At 37.8% G+C, this 18,329-nt stretch overlaps 1 long non-coding RNA gene across 1 annotated transcript; it reads left to right on the top strand.

The window, feature by feature from the left end:
* Positions 1 to 15,883: 15,883 nt before the first annotated feature.
* Positions 15,884 to 17,253, top strand: LOC135415311 (uncharacterized). Its single transcript, XR_010431072.1, has 2 exons — positions 15,884 to 16,348; positions 17,111 to 17,253. It is a non-coding gene; the product is annotated as an uncharacterized LOC135415311 (long non-coding RNA).
* Positions 17,254 to 18,329: the final 1,076 nt, after the last annotated feature.

The raw sequence follows: 18,329 nt of genomic DNA, 5'->3' as shown, positions 1-18,329 counted from the left end.
GTAAAGAGATGTATTATTACATTCTTTTTGCTGTAGATACCGGTTTGTGGTAAATGGAGTTTGATCCCTCTTTTTCCAATACTTTTGTCAGGCTAAAGAAAATTGTTCTAATGCTTTCTGAGTTTTGTTATCAAGAAGTACACTCACATCTTCTGATTTAATTTCTTTCAGAACATTAAAGAATGAAAAATCATTTCACCTGAATATTTTTTACACCATCATTTTTACTCTTTTTAAATATTACTCTCTCTGCTCTCATCCAAATAGTAGCACTATATTGGGCTATGATCTGGGATACTGTCACAGGAAAACCAGCTCTTACACATATAATTTTGCTGACCAAGGGTTACAAAAGTTTTTTTTGAGACTCTAGTTGATAACAGAAAAAGGACTCCAGCACAGTCCTGTTCTGAAGATCCTCAGGTGACAAAGCCCATCTTTGTTTATCGTAAAGGTTTTCACCTTGTGCTTGGCCATTCTTCATCTTTAGTCTTGCTGCTCACTGTCTGTTCCATGATCCTCTTATCATCTTTTTTCCTTCTGATTTCTGGATCTCCAGAAGCAAGGTGCTTCCAGAACCTGTGTTACATTTAGATAAATCAGTTGCTTGCTCACCCCAGGCCACCTCTATATCTCTAACCATTTAAACACTGACATTACTATGGAAAGAAGAACTGATGCACTTAGAATCATAATCATTGAATCATTAAGCCTGTAAAAGACCTCTGAGTACAACCATTAAGCCAGCACCACCATGTTTTCCACTAAACTGTGCCCACAAGTGCCACATCCACATGCTTTTTTGAACACTTTCAGGGATGGTGGTTCCACCACTTCCCTGGGCAGCTTATTCTAATGCCTGGCCACCCTTGCAGTGAAGATTTTTTTCCTAATATAATTTTTTCCTAGTATAATATAATTTTTTCCTAATCTAGACCTTCCCTGTGTACCAGGCTCTCAAAGCAGAGGAAAGCCTAGGTGATTCTCAGAAAAATTACTTCTGCTGTGTTCCTTGTACTAGAGCCTGCATTAAATATGTTGTGTCATTGTCTGCACAACTACAGCATCTTGTTCAGGATGTTTCTGCTCTACCTGATTCTCGTCTGGGTGTTGATTGTGTGCTCAGTCTTGTACAATGCTTAAGAACATATTGTTCTCTCACAGAAGGTCATTGCATATGTATTGGATATACAATGCAATTTTAGACCTCAGAAGAGTTCTCTCAAAGTGATTTTTTTTCATTTGCTAGTAAAAAAAGGTCAAAAAACCACTACATTTTTCAGTCTGAACCAAATCAAAAGCAGAGCTGGATGCACAGGAATTTGTTCTGCCAGAGATGATGTTATGCTTAGAGCACAGGGGTCATTAAATATACCAGCACGCTCTTACAAGAATAAGGTACAAAGGCTTCAGCTTGAGTGATAGATACTAAAGGTATTACAAGACAGATACTAAGGCCTATTTAAATCAGAATCCTGCCATGATTTTTCAGGTCCATCTAATAAATATCCAGGTACTTCAAATTCTGAGTTCCTAACTACTGTCAACTACATTTTAGAAACTAATTAAATTATTCCTGTGTAAAACACTTTTTGTGAATAAAGGTAAATGTATGTTTGCTTTCATCAGGAGAAAAATCTTCTCCAACCTCTTCTGGTTTAATTAAAACACAAGTTTAAACCAAACGTCATCACTTCAAGAGGTGAACATATGCTTTCTGCAGAAAAATAATTTCTGCCTTTGAAATGGCAAAGCAGACACATAAATATTAGATGACTTGCCATGAATGAAAGGTAGACACAAAGTCCAACCTTTCAGACTTCGTCATTTGTATCACATTTTCAGAGCTAGAACCTGAGAATGAAATCTTGCTTTCATTATGTAGAGTAAAAAAATCATCATCTGCTTTGAAGGCAGGTTTCCACAATGGGTTTTTCTAATAGATTTATTTGAGTTAAAGAAAACCTCTGTCAGTAGACAACAGCAGGAGACATTTTTCTTCTTAAGACAATTAATTAAAAAGTGTTGCAGCCATAAATACACAACTAGTGGTGTAGTTGGAATTGGTCTTGTTGCAATAAATGAAATTATGTGTTGTGCATCTTATCTAACACTGTTAGATGTCTCTCATGTAGATGTCTGTAGCAGATCTGAATATTAGAGAGCATCCAAAGAAGGGATATGAAGGGATAAGAAGGTGCTAAAGTGTCTGGAGGGGAAGTCATACAAAGAGCAGCTGAGTTCACTGCTTGTTCAGCCCAGAGAAGTGGAGACTGAGAGGAGATCTCATGGTTGTCTGCAACTTCCTCACGAGGGGAAGCAGAGGGGCAGACACTGATCTCTTCTCTGTGGTGACCAGTGACAGGACCTGAGGGAATGGTCTGAAGCTGTGTCAGGGAAGGTTTAGCTGGGATATTAGCAAGAGGTTCTTTGCCCAGTATGCGATTGGGTCCCCTGGGCATTGTTCACAGCACCAACCTGACAGAGCTCAAGGAGTGTTTGGACAACACCCTTGAGCACATGGTGTGATTGTTGTGCAGGGTTGGGAGCTGGACTTGATGATCCTTGTGGGTCCCTTCTAACTCAAAATATTCTATGATTCTACAATTTGTCAGGAATGTCTGTTTTCCCCATCACCTTTCAAGTGACTTTGTGGTGGCCTTCATATCCTGCCACTGAGTTGATGGGGCCTTTTCTCACTATCCAACTGTACTTTCACAATTTTCCAATTGCAATTGTACTTCCATTTCAGCATTTGAATCCAGCTTCAAGACTTCTCTGTCAAATAAATCTCAGAGTGGTTTAGCATCTGTACGTGTGACGTATTGCAGACACAGTACACTGAAATACATTGTAAAAATTCAGATTTTATGTGGTACTTTAGGATACTTGAGTGAAAGCAAAAACTGTGCAATCTGAGAGCAGATGTTAATTAATCAGCCTTGTATCATGTGTGTTCTTTGCTCTTTATTGTGCTGTTTCAGAAGTATATTTCCAGACTAGCTCACCAGTCTAAGAAGACAGTTAAATTCTTACCTTTTGGACAAGATATTTCGTCTGAGCAGTTCCATGTGTGCTAAAGCATATCCATCTGGCATCCTTGAGAGAACTCAGTGTGATAAATATTACTACAAATTAGCATAGTTTGAAACCTTGGCTCCAAAAGAAGTTTTTAATTAACTGTATTTACTGAATGGCCTTGAGATATGTTTAAAGACTACTCCCTGCAGAGACATGAAGGTAAACAGAAACTTTGACACTGCATGCGTGTGTTTTTGTGTGCACACATGTATCCTCTGAACTTTTTTCTTGTCCAAAATACAGGTTTTATTTTCTTGTTCCAAATGGAATATTCAGCAACTTAGTCATTGGCAGTAAAACTTCTGGGTGCTGCAGCTCTTCAAAATAAAATGTCAATAGCTGGGGTTTTTAACATATGACTCAGGGTAAAAGTGTTATTGGTAAGGTTTATCAGTCATTAAACTTTCACTCAGTGCAGATACAATCTCTTTGCCCGGGAGTTGAAACAAGAAAGAACACGTATTCCAAAGTATAAACAAAGATCTCATATGATTATAGTGCTGACCTATCTTCGGTTAAAATACTTACCAGAACAGCGATGGATAACCAGACACATACTTATGGAGAGGTATTTGGTAGATTGATGGAGGTTCTCCTTTTGGCAGCAGCAAATATTGGGTGTAGGATGGACAGCAGTAGAGAAGCAGACAGTGTTGTGAGGAAAGGTAAAAGTAGCAGCAGAACATTATAAAGGACAACTGGAAATGCTCCTATGTGGTTAGACAGTTGGAAATGGATTCAGTCAGTTTGAAAAGTATGTGCAAAAATTAAGAGACTGCTAACAAAAGACATTAGGAAAACCTAAAAATAAATAAAAAATCATTCAACTGCTTAGCTTTGCTGTGTTAGGTGAAAAAAAACTCCAGATGGATCAACACTAAGATATGTAAATATAGTGAAGATACTTCAGATTCATATCATGTAACTATACTGTACACTAAAAGACTGATCCACCTGCAAAATATCACACATTCATAGTAGTGTTTTCGGGAAGACAGAAAGAATATTACTTCACAGTATGATACTGAGTCAGGTCCTCAGCTGATGCAAATTGGCATAGTTAGCTTGATTTCAGTGGAGTTATGCCAGTTAATTCTGGACTCAATCATCAAGTGAAGTTTTTACTTGTAAAAGTTTCAAATGTTTCACTTAATACCTTCTGTGCTGGAAAAATTCTCTCTTCCACTTTTTCTGTATACTTCTGACTGGTTCCTATAATTTACTCAGCTTCTTTTTTCAATTATTAATGCCTTCTTTTGAATTAATTAAATTAGAATAAATATGTTACAGGAAGATGTAATAGGAATAAGGAATGTATCGCTTGTATTCATCTGAAAGACACAGCTATCCCAGTCAAAATGGTGTTTCAGTTATTCATTTTGGGAGTCTACAGTTACATTGGTATTTGTCTTTTATTTGTTGGAATCTTGAATTGACTTTTATCATAATTTTGGGAGTTTTATAAGACTCTTGACTTGATTCAGTGCTGTATTATGTCAGATTTGGTGTCAACATAACATATGGAGATATATGTACATATATATAGTCAGTTTCCTTTGGGGTTTAAAAAACTGACTCTAAAAAATGAGAAATGTATAATTTTAATAAATAATATATAACACATTTATAATACATAATACATGGTGACACTAAGAATGATAGGGCAACCCCCAATATATTGCCCAAGGTCTTCCTAATTCAGAGATTTTTTTATATTATCCTTGGAAACTGTATACTTTTTTTTACATCAGTTTCCTTTTACTTGTCCTAGTTTAAACCCAGCCAGCAGTCAAGCCCCATGCAGCTGCTCACTCACTCCTCCACCAGCAGGATCCAGGAGAGAACTGGAAGGGTAAAAAGCTGGAAAACTCATGGGTTGAAATAAAGATATTTTTAGGTAAAGCAAAGAAAGCAAAACAAGGAATTAATTCACTGCTTTCCATGGGCAGACAGGTGTTCAGCCATGTCCAGGAGAACAGGGCCCCATCACAAGTCAAGGTTACTTGGAAAGACAAAAGCCATCACTCCAAACATCCCCCTTCTTCTTCATTCTGTCCCCCAGCTTCAATACTGAGCATGATGTCACATGGTCTGGAATGTCCCTTTAGTCAGTTTGGGTCACCTGTCCTGGCTGTTTCTCCTCCCAGCCTCCCATGCACCCCCAAATTCCTCACCAGTATGGCGGTATGAAAAGCAGAAAAGGCCTTAGCTCTTTATAAGCCCTGCTCAGCATTAACAAAAACATCTCTATTTTATCAACCTTGTGTTCAGCACAAATCTGAAACACAGCCCCATACCAGCCACTGTGAAGAAAATTAACTCTACCCCAGGCAAAAGCTGCACATACTTGAGTTTAATGACACACATTCTCTTTCCTTATCAGTAGATAATGAGGATAAAATTGCTGGTACTTGAAGTGCTATCTGGACATGGTCAGGTGAAATCTAATTCATCCCACACAACTTTGCTTTCAGTGCTGTAGACTTTAGTCTGCCTTCACAGACAAAAGAGGAAAAGCTACTTCCAGAGGATTCTTATTCTTACCCATCTCATATTTCTCTCTTATGCCAAGGTGAATCAATCCCGGGGAAGTCCATTTTATTCTCCTTGGGCTAGAAGGATCTTAGATTTCTAACTTTCAAATAGATGAAATTAGAGGACATAATCACACATGTGGTCTGAATATTGGTTATATATACATTCAAATAAACAGTTTTGAGAAGACTAAAATTTATAAATTGTGATGTACATAAACCTATTCACATAATCACTAATGTTCATTGCTGGCTGGGAATTTCCCAACAATTCATAGCAGAAGTGTGTGAAGGAGGAATTTGAGGGGGAGCAGATGATTGCAATATAATCAAGTCAATCTGTAGGGAATATTTTGCAGAAGATCAATCATCAACTATCTCTTTGTTATAATCTGCCAGGTATTAGACAAGCCATGTGTGAGTGCTTCTGAATTTGAAGGGGGCAAAATATTCTGACTTGAAGCAAAGTTATGTATACATTGATAGGCATTGGGAAGATATAAAAATAAATTTAGCCTGGCTTAGGCTGAATTACAGGACCATTACAGATCTATCTGAAGGCTTAAATATGTGTCACCCTTAAGATCTATAAACTTGCCTGCTACATGGGCTACCCATTAAAGTGATCTCATGTCCCTAGAGGGGTTCAGCTCTCCCTCATGTTTTTGTTTGGTTTTTTTTTTTTTTTTTTTTTTTTTTAAATTTTTCAGTACTTAGGTTATTGGGCAGGCCATAAACTCGGGACCTCTGCCTGGAAGGCAGAAGTTCTTTGTTTGACCTGTGATTGCTATATTTATACCAAAGGAGGTTGGAGAAAAACATACAAATAAGTTAGACCTCTGTCACTAGGACACATTTTTCTTGACCTCAACTTGCTTTACTGTTGCTGCAACATATGCCTGGCAATTACCTAACGTTTTTTAGTTACTTTGTCATTCTTCTTACACACTGTTGCAGGCTGGGTAAGAGGAAGTTTTGTGTTCCCTTCAAAGAAAGGGTTCCTAGAATAGCTCTTGGGCAGATTCTGAAAGATATATATGTGCATATGCAACATAAATGTATTCTTTTTCACTATGATTCAGTTCCAGCATTTACTGGAAGTTCATCTTCAAAATGTTTCAGTTTTGAGGTGTTTTTTTCCTTTTGCAACCAAGTCTTTCCTGCACTCAAAATTAAACGCTCTCTGGAAACAAACAAAGAAACAAACAAAAAAGGGTGATTCTGCTTCCCAACTTATAATGGAGTTTAGGAATTAGGGTGCAGGGGTAAGCTATAACTACCACCAACGACCATTATCAACTAGCACAATATATATTCCTGCAAATCTAATAATCAGAAGAATGCATTCTTCTCTGTTATTTAAAGAGGTCTAGAAGAGATGCAGGAATTTACTTAATCCCTTGTCAAGAGCACGACAATCAATTGTCCTGAGGAGTAGAAACATTTGCATGATATACTTCAGTAAAATCTCAAAGGCTTGTAAACCTCCCGAGTTATGATCATTCACCAAGAATGGGATAAACATGGTGAGGCTCAGGCACAGTATCCTATGTTAATTTGTATTTTGTTCTTGTGTTATAATCTGTGATCAGTAGCCTGGATTGTCAGATAATGTTAGGGAGCCCAGCAGGTTTAGAACATGATTGGGCTTGCAGTGTAGATACAGATCTACTATATCAGGATTACTTTTTCTTAACATGCAGCTCAGGAGGTCTGCTATGCTAAAATCTATTGGTCAACTCCATGGGAAATTACAGAGCTATGAAATCCTGCTATCCCAGTAGTAAAATACTGCATCTTATAATTCATATATTAATCAAGATTACCTTTAGCAAACTGCATAGTTGAAATGAATTTTCTGCTCCAAACTGAAAATTAGACTCCTCTTTTAAGCTTTATTTCTCTCAGCCAGCTGTTTTCTCCTCTGGTTTTCACCTGCCTGCAGAGATGATGCACTGGGTCTCTGCTGCAGTTCTTCATGCAAGGCAACACTCACTGACAGTGCACTAAAATTGGAGAAGAAGTCATACTAAGAATTTTGAAAATGCAAGTATAGAAGACATTTTATGAATAGTATAATGAATAATTTAAATTAATTTTCTTTACAACATATACCGCAAACCTCAGTGCATTGTTACCTTTTATTAAATTTCCATAGAAAGGTTTTTTTATTCACCAAAATCAGACATATATATCTGATAAAAATATATTAAATCCACTGCAATATTTTAAACTAAAACCACTCTCCATACACACAAACCAGATTAACACAACTGTGTATCTTTCTTTTGACTGAAACTGAGAGCAGCTCCAGACAAGAAACTCCTAGATTAACTTTACTCTTGCACACAACTTCTTCTACTCAGTTCTAACTCACTGTTGACTAATCAGCTCTCTGACAGAGTCTAGGGTATAAAAAGCATCAAAGTAACTTAAAGCCACTTTTGTTCCTCCAACACTTATGGGAAGATCTACAAAACACACAATTCAACTCATTATGCTTTATACCACTTCATAACCAGCCCTCATCCAGTTTTCCTCTCGCTAATGGCAGTAAAAGGATGCTGACTGACTTGGGAAAAGTATGGCCTTAAATGCTGGTGGTTTCCTGAACACAGTTCAGATGGTACATGCATTCAACCTTTGTGTTTCCTGGGATATTGGCTTAACTACCAAGAAAAGTACAAAAACTTCATTCACAGTTCTTTTTTTAGAAGCAGAAAGGGATATTATGTAACTTTGGAAATTTGATAAAGATTCAGCTACAGAGACTGGGTAGTTAATAGAAGCATTCTGGTTTCCTCAAAAGAACTATGTCTTTTTGCAACAATCATGGCTGAAGAGTCCCCCAGGGCTTGGAGTCCCCTTCTGTACTACTGAAAGGATAATATTTAGAACAGACACAATCAACTATTCATCCACTGCCCTGATTTATGTTGTACACTTTGGATAACACTCATACAGTGGCGGAAGTCGTCAAAGCTTTGTCTATCTTTTAAGCTCTGGGCAAGGATGGAAGGGGAATAAGAAGCTTGAATGAATCATTGAATATGATACACTCTGCTGCTGTGCAGGGTAGTTATAGACACATTAATATGCTTCTCTGGAAATACTTTTGACCTCAAGGTGTTCAGAGCCCCAGCTTAGTATTACTTTTGCCATGAATAAGAGTTATTTGTCTACAGAATCTGTTCTCCAAGGCACCATAGAGAGTGACTACCATAGTTTACTTACAGTGTGACATAAGGCTTAAGGAAACACCCAGAAACACCTTGGGAAGAAGAGAGAATGTCAGAAGACAAGGAAGACTACGTTCATCACAGAAGAATAAGGAACTCCTCAGCTTGGAAGAAAACCATGAGGTTTGGACTTGTGTGTACTAAGACATGCAACTGATAACTCTGACAAGAATGGAGAATTTTTGTTTGATGGTATAAGAATGCTGGGATAAGAATGACGACTGATAGGGGATGTAACTTATTCACATCATGTTTAATAGTTTTGGCATAACTCAAAGAAAATATAGTAGTCTTCTCTATGCTTTTAGTAATTTATTAGGCTTTGGGCCACCCAGTTGCACCACTGAACAAGTTCCCTGTAGGCAGCAGTGGGGGGTACTGGGGGGATTATTCTTCAGAGAGCTATAACACAAATTTTTTTCCAAATAGGTCAGTGGTTCTCAAACTAGTTTTCCTTTGCTTCTCAATGGGAGGCCTTGGGATAGGACACAGTAACAATTATTTGGCTCTATGGCTCCCAGGAACTATAGCCCCTGTCTTCTGCTTCTGCTTGTGCGGTCCATCTGTGCCCCTAGTCAAAATTACTTCCACAACTGATAGATACTTTTTGACTTTAACTGCCCTGTTTCTGGTGGGAATATGCCTGGCAATGTGCCCCCTCCTATTTTCCACCTTCTTTGCCTCTAGTTTGAGAACTCTGATCTTAAGACTGATTTTTCTTATGTGTATATATATATATATATTTGTTTCTAAATTTAGATTTAAATTAATTGGTCTCCTGAGGCTTGCATCTTCCTCGAGGACTTTGGTGAATCATTTCAGACTTTTGTCTTGCTGGTGTCTTCTTTATTTCTCCCTTCTCTTTTTGTTTTCTAAGTTCTCTTCCCTTGTCTTCGTAATATTAAGTTGAGAATTTGGGAGGGTGGGGGAGGAAAGGAATAACCCCTTTATATTCTCTCATTTCTCTGTTTTACTTTCTACTACTCTTATTTTGACACTAAGAAGAACCACTATGATATTGTCATGTTTTTTCATTGGCACAGATTCTGAGTTCTGAACAGCATCTGTATTTACCAGCAAATGACTTATTGATATATGAATGGTTACAACCCCTGTTGAAACTGTTAGGTGTTCAAAACACACATGAAGGTTTTTTTGGGAAGTGAAGGTTTTGGTTTTGCAGGCATTCAACAAAGAGGCAATATGTACTAGCAAAGTGGAAAGGATCTTCTTGAATTAAATAGAAATGTTTACAAAAAGCATAAAACAAGAGCTTAAAGAAAAAGGAGAGAACCTTATCAGAGATAATTTATTCTTTAATTTGTCTTGAAAAACAATCTCAGCAAGTTAAACTAGGCAGTCACAGGGAACCCTGCCTATGACTGTTCTGGACTCAGCAAAAATATTTTGTTAAACGAATCACTTGATCAGGTGTTAATTACTGCATGTAGTTGACAGTGTGGTGGATTGACCTTGCCTGTCTGCTAGAACCCCCACTCAGAAACTCTTTCAATCCCCCTCCTCAACAGGACAGCAAAGAAAACGAGACAGAAAAGTTTGTGGGTTGAGATGAACACAGTCTAATGAGAAAAGCAAAAACTGTGTGTAGAAACAAACCAAAAAAGTATTTATTCACTACTTCTAATGAGGAGGCAGATGTCCAGCTTGTAAAGCAAGTCCTCAGTATGCATAGCAGTTGCTTGGGAAGACAAATACCATAAACACAAATGCATCCTCCCCTTCCACTCTGCTTTTTTGAGCATAATGTCATATGCTATGGAACATCCTACCAGCCAGTTTGGGTCAGCTGTCCCTGTTATGTCCCCTCCCAACCTCTTACCCACCACCACTGTACTTGCCTTGGTGGGGGTAGTTAGAGAGAAGGGCTTGATGGTGTGAAAGATCTACTCAGTAATAACCAAAAACATTGATGTTTTGACACTTTTTTAGCCACAAATGCAAAGCGCAACATCACAGCAGCTGGAGTGAAGAAAGATCATACCATCCTAGGCAGACCCTGTACAAGTCCATCGCCAAATAATGACAAACTTTTAAAAATTTGTAGTAAGTGATAAAATACTGTCAAGCAGCACAGGCAAGTTAAAAATGCTTCAGGATAAATATAGTAATAAGTTTCAGGAAATAAATATGATCCTGTATTTATGAGACGTGCAAGTGTTTTCAAGTATTTCCCTGACATCCTTCCTGACATAATTAATGTTCTTATAGACATTGGCTTGCCTACTGCAGTGCCTGGCCAGAAAGCCTTCACATACAGAGAAGGATGATAAACAGAAATTCTGTAGAAGAGGAAAATTCTCTGGGATTAATTACCTGGTTGGCTTCAGTACTTGGTATAGGCCAAGAAAGCTCTTTCAGAGTGAAGCTCAGTTCTGTTGTCTTTGCCCCAGTAGAGACTAGAACTATTTGAATCAGAAATTAACATTTGAATGCTCATATCTATATTCTGAAATTAAGATAAAATCTCTTGACTTCTCAAATTGTTTCTTGGATCCAATGGATTTCCTCCTTTTGAAGGTAAACTTACCATTTCATGAAAATAATATTCAATTAAAATTCATGCGTTGAATAAATACATTCCTTGAAATTTAAGTACTAGCAGGTGCAGTACAACTAAAGAACTGAGATAATTAAATAATATTGATAACAAAAAATCATATTGGTAATTTAGATCTATTTAACTCTTAAACCTGTGAAAAATAAAAAATTTTTTCATCAATTTAGCATGAGCAGGTGAAGAAAGAAAGTATTATTAGGCAAATGCATAACTTTATCCAAAAAGTCTTATATCTTTAAACAGCATAATGTTTATATGTCGACCTTTCCAGAAAAAAACACTGGAAGATATTGGCGATGATAAAGTTCATTATGAATGCTGTAATATTGAGACACAATCGTAACCTTTCCTATAAAAGTATTCTTTTGGGATGATAATTCTGACCAGCCATTAAAATCACCAAGCCCCAACTCCACCTTCTGTGTCTGATACTGCACAATAGTACTGTCAATCATTATACTCAGTACTGGGATTTGACGTTTTTGACGTGACTGGAAGTGCTTATATGATTAAATTAAGCTCATGGAAAGACTGCCAACTAGAAATCTTCATTGACAAAAGGAGGAAATGTCTAATACAGATGCACTTAACCCAGTTTAACCCTCATTTATCTTGTGAGAATAAATCTTTGGGTTTTATCACTGTAAAGAATAAATGTATGTGTGTCATTGTTTTGAATAGGTTGGATAAAAAAACCATTTAAACCAGTCCAGCACTCCAAACATTGCCCATGCTTTAATCACACTCACAAGCACTGGCAGGCAAGGGCCTTAAATTCTAAGAGCATGTCCCAGTGGAAACGTTAAAGACCTTGCTAGTGGAAATGGGCTATCTAATATCACATTGAATATAAATCTGCTTGGAAAGATCATGATTATCCTGGAAGTCTAACAAATTGAGGCACTTGGTTTTTGGTTCAGAGAAAGCTTTCAAGTTCTGCAAATGTTATCAGTGCAAGTTAATGAGCCATGACATTCATTCCACCTCATGAAACACTTCCAGATTTATACTAAATTGAGGTGTACAGGCACTTTTAATTTTATCATTATTATTTTTTAGTTTAACAAATTTTTTAGAGTTCCTATGGCTGAGGCTGGATGAATTAAAACACAAGTTTTGGTGGGAACTGTAATTAGAAAAGCACATTTGATCAGAAATAAGGAAATAAAAAAGTAGTTAATCTGTTACAGTCCTTCAGTTTTATATTGACATTATCAGATCTAGAAAAATTACAATGAACCATACTTATTATGTAATTTGAATTTGGCCAGTGTGTAGTATGATGGATTACTTCAAATAAATGATTTGAGTGAATTCTATCTGCCAAGAATATATTTATAAAGGCCTTATGTCCATATAAATAGTCATCTCAGACCTTATAGCTTCTCTTGTACACAAACAAATAAATCATTGTTTGGAAGTAGAAGGAGGAAATTTTTCATCCAAATAATTAATTTTTTGCTATTAAACTTAGTCACTAGATTTCTGAAAGTAATCTTCTGTATGTCGGATGAAAATGGACTTTTAGGGAAGAAATGGTTTTTTCTTTGATGTAATAAAAGAAAATGTTTATTAGTTGTTATTCAGGGGTTTAAAAAATGAATCTTCTGAACAAATTCAGGAAATACTGTTCTGGTTGAAAAACTACCAAATTTCTAATATTTGGCTGATCGGCTTGGACAGGGGCACTCTGTGCTGGGTTGGGAACTGGCTGGAGGGCCGGACCCAGAGAGTGGTAGTGAACGGTGCTGCATCCAGTTGGCAGCCAGTCACTAATGATGTCCCCCAGGGATCAGTGTTGGGCCCAGTTCTGTTTAATATGTTTATCGATGATTTAGATGAGGGGATTGAGTCCACCATCAGCAAATTTGCAGATGACACTAAGCTGGGGAGGAGTGTCGATCAGCTGGAAGGCAGGAGGGCTCTGCAGAGGCACCTGGACAGGCTGGAGAGTTGGGCTGATTCCAATGGGATGAGGTTCAACAAGGCCAAGTGCCGGGTCCTACACTTTGGCCACAACAACCCCCTGCAGCGCTACAGGCTGGGGGCAGAGTGGGTGGAGAGCAGCCAGGCAGAAAGGGACCTGGGAGTTTGGATGGACAGGAAGCTGAACATGAGCCAGCAGTGTGCCCAGGTGGCCAAGAAGGCCAATGGCATCCTGGCCTGGATCAGGAACAGTGTGGCCAGCAGGACCAGGGAAGTGATTCTTCCCCTGTACTCAGCGCTGGTGAGGCCACATCTCGAGTACTGTGTCCAGTTCTGGGCCCCTCAGTCCAGGAAGGACATTGAGGGGCTGGAGCAGGTCCAGAGGAGAGCAACAAGGCTGGTGAAGGGACTGGAGCACAAGTCCTATGAGGAGAGACTGAGGGAGCTGAAATTGTAGCCTGGAGAAGAGGAGGCTCAGGGGAGACCTCATCACTCTCTACAATGCCCTGAAAGGAGATTGTAGCCAGGTGGGAGTTGGTCTCTTCTCCCAGGCAGCTACCAGTAACACAAGAGGGCATGGTCTTAAGCTGTGCCAGGGGAGGTTTGGGTTAGATATTAGGAAGAAATTCTTTACAGAGAGGGTAATCAGACATTGGAATGGGCTGCCCAGGGAAGTGGTGGGTTCTCCGTCCCTGGAGGTTTTTAAGCTGAGACTGGATGTGGCACTTAGTGCCATGGTAAGTGTTGGGTCAAGGGTTGGACTTGATGATCTCACAGGTCCCTTCTAACCTGTCCGATTCTATGATTCTATAATTCTATGATTATGATCTTTAGGCTATGGATCTTACACTGGACTGATGCCAGTTGCATTTATTAGTATTATCAGTGCCCGTGTGTTCTTGGTAACTTCTAATGCTTTGATGTCTTATGGGTAAGGCCTAAAATCAGAGTTTATTTTGTGTTGCTTTATATGCTTTAAGGATTCAAATTATTCATGCAGAGTGGAAGTAAGTATTTGATATAACTGATAAAATCTAGACATCAAAATCTGTGGTTGGTCACCTGAGACTCTCTCTATAGAGTTACTTAGAAGAGGTACATTTCATCACATCTTAAAATAGATGTCGAAAATAGGTCAAGTGTATCATACCCTGGAAGTCCTTATTTCTGTCTACTGACATTTACAAACTCAGCTTTTGATGTCTGCTGCAGAAATCCGAGCACAAGTGTTTATACTTTCATTGTCAGATGTGATTAGGAACTTGCAGATAGCACAGAAGTGATTGAACAAACATTCCTGAATCCTCCAATCTAAATCTGTCCAGCTATTGAAGAGCTGCATTATTTAACAACAAGAATTTTAAAAGAATCAGTTTAGGGCTATGATAATTTTATTTTCTCTGACTAGGGATTCCAGTTGCACATGCAGGGGCACAGGTTTGTGTGTGCTGATTGAAAAATTCATGACCAGGAAGTGAAGCCTGGCATGAGAGTTAATGAGGACCAATTTCAGAATTTGTCAGTAGTACAGGAAATGGTAAGTAATGGCAAGAATTCTGCCTGATGTAGTCATGAAAAAAGAAAGCTATAGTAAGGCTTGAGGAGGATGGAATTCCTTAAAGTACTAGGAGGAAAAAAAAATTATATTTAGAGCAGTTAAGCTGAAGAGAAGGTGTGTTGGTCAGAGAGGGAAAAGCAACTAATTGTTACAGTGGAGAACTCAATAGGATGAAAGAAGATAAAATCACAAGCAAAAGGCCAAGTGATTCTTTCTGCGTCTTTCAGAGTTGCTGATAATTGACAGTTCTTGGATTCAAACCAAAAGTTTTGATACGTTTGATATAAAGATAACCCAAATAGCTTGGAGGGAGTGTCAAGAGTGTATCTTATCTCACTTCAGAAAAACATGTATTTTTAAGTGATTAGTTCATTTCTGTAGAGTAGAAAAGAAAGGTGTGGAAAAATGACTGATTTCCAAATGTGATAAGAAAATAAGGTAGTGTTTCATTTAGAAGATGTGTCTGACAGCAAACTTTAATTTATGTGCCCAAAAGCCTTAGAAAATCTGGGGATGGGGGAAAGAAACCTTAACAAAAATAGAACAACCATCCTTCTGAGGTATAATTTACCTCCATTAAGGAGGTAATACACATCGTACCTTGTTTTGAGCAAGGATTCTGGATGTACAGAGATTAGATCCAGTAGGAATTAAACCATTGCCTCTGGAACACTACATATTTTCAGATGTGTGACACAGGGTAAGGAAAAAACTAGATTTTTTCAACTGCATGAGAAAGAAACAAGGAGAAAGACAGAAATATATATATGTTGTTTATTCAATATTCAAAATAATAGTATCAGTACATAGGATACAAGATTGAATCATCGTAGTTTAACTCATTACTGCCTGTCACCTAACTCAAACTGTTTTCTAGACAATAATGGATATTATTAGGCTATCACCAGTTGTGAGGTCATAAATTAGTTGATTTGCATTGCCTCATGTCTGAAGCAGGATGAGCTCAAATAAGTAGACACACGTGAATATACAATAACTTATCCTATGTACTCAAGTCATTGAGCCATTGGATCTACACACAATCAGAATCACTTAAAAGTATGGGGCATTTCTTTTATGTCTGTGGAAAAAATAATCTTTATTTCCCCCAGCAATGAGTTTGTAAACTGGCTATGGCAACTTTCCCATTCCAAATCAACATGATTTGTTAAGATGAGAGGAAAGGAATTTCTGTTGAGAAAAGGCAGACATTCCAGTTTTTGATAAGTTATATTTTATTGCAAGAACAGATTTAGTCCAGTGAGATCAAAATCACATACTTCTAAAGTAACACATGGATCAGAAATTCTGCAATGTTCATGTCTGGTTTTTTTTCCTTTTTTTTTTCTCCTTATTCACAAAACCTGATGGACGGGGAACCAGGTCTTGAAGTTCCATTAAAACTAACCCTGGTGCAATTGGCCAAAACTGAGTAAGTATTTCACTGAACAGTTGCACCTTTCTTCAAGGAAGACCATCCTTGAAGACAACAAAACCATGAAAAATCATGAAAGACTGATTAAGTGCAGACTCTGTTCCAGAAAACTGAGGTTTGGGGCCACTGGAATCCTCACTGTAATTCTAAGAGTTTAGCCCAGCCAAAGGTCTGGGACTTCAACAAAGCAGGGATTACAGTCTACCAGATGAATCCCTCTTCCAAGGGAAAGTATGGAAGCTGTGGCTTGACTGTGTTTTATAGGGAAGGAGAAGCCACTTAACCCTCTCTTGGTGTTAGCAAAATGGCCATTGAAGTGGAAATGTTTCAAAACAATCTGAGTTCAATAAACCACTCGTGAATTAATGCTGTTAATTGATTTTCCAAGAAGTGTTGAAGAAAAAGATGGAATATTTCAGTTTCTGGGTCTTTCAAATTACGGTAACTGGAAGGAAAATACATTTATAAATTTCTTTCCAATGTAAATTAACCAGGTTAGTGTACACACAAGGGTCTATTTAGAAAGAGAAATGAGGAGTTTTGATTGTTCAACAGCCAACAGACTTATCTACTCCCAGTAGAGTCTTTCTGGTGTTGAAATATCACTCTAGTGTCTAAATGGAAAGCAAAAAATGATCTGTTTCAAGAAAATTCTGATGTTGGTGTTAGGTATTTATGAAAGGTGGGACTTTTTAAGGAAACATGCAAGCTTCCTATGTGCACTTACAACATGCTATGTTTATTCCTTTCAACCTGTAGAAGAATCTGCAATAAAAGATGCAATCTATTCCAGTTACAGTAACCTGCAGCAAATATTTAATAATTCACAACTGTGGAGGCATTGAATCTATACCTGGACCATTCACATTCTGGAAACACACAATAAACTTCAGTGTCAAGGAGTCTCTTCCCATAAAGTTTCATTATGATATTAAAATTCCCACTTGAGGCTTCAGGGCAGGAATGTTAACAGCTGAATTAGAATAAAGTACACACTAGACAGAGTTTATTCTTTTAGACTGACTTGCCAGAAGTAGTTTCACTTTGTAGTCTTTCCATAGAACTTGATGTATGAAATAAAGGTATTAAATTAATGCAATAAATGAAACTCGATTCTTTGTGTTCCAAACACAGATTTGTGTACAAATAATTGATTCCAATAAATGTATGGCTGTATTTTCCATAATGCAATGACATTTTACATAGTTATCAGCTGCTAATGATGTTTTAAGAAACTGCATTTATAAAAGTCAGGCTACATGTGCTCATGGAATATATCTGGCAGCCTCAGAGAAATCCTGTCACACTGAACAAGTTATTTTTCTGGGAGTTATCTGATAAGTGGCCTGTATCCCTGCAGAGCTCTAATGTAAATCTTTAAAAAATGTAAGAAAGCCTCAATATGATCACAATATGGTCCTGAATGTTTTGTAAAGCCAACAACTCTTCCAGCCAACTTAATATTCCAGTACTGGGAGGGACTCCTCCCTGTGTTTTGGGAGCTCTACAAGTTGTTTCTGAAATTCCAATATAATCACTAGTTTTATACCAGAAATCCCATGGAAGAGGCTTGATTGGAATGTATGCATTTTAGAAAGTTGTATGATTTTTTTAAAGACTTCTTTTTACAGCTCTGTTTAGTGGAATTGACTCCAACCTCAGCCTCACAAGTACACAAATACTTTCCTTTCCAACATGTCAAAATATGATCACTTTTTCAGCTTCAGAAAGACCATATTCATATTCCTTTCCATGCTGCTTCTCATGCCACATCCACAGGGCTCTCTCTTTAACTTTCAAACCATTCCCTGGGCTGCCTACAAATAAGCAAGTTAACATCAATCTTAGAACTTTGACCACTATTAGTCATCCCCAGATAGAGCAATTTTATCTCATTTCCTTAAAAGCCCTGGGATGCCCATGTATATCTGTTTCACCTGCACATTTACTTTTCAGCCTTTGGCGATACAGGTTCAAG

Source organism: Pseudopipra pipra, chromosome 5 (assembly GCF_036250125.1).
Source record: "Pseudopipra pipra isolate bDixPip1 chromosome 5, bDixPip1.hap1, whole genome shotgun sequence".
Lineage (NCBI taxonomy): Eukaryota > Metazoa > Chordata > Aves > Passeriformes > Pipridae > Pseudopipra > Pseudopipra pipra.
This window is presented reverse-complemented; position numbering and strand designations above follow the sequence as displayed.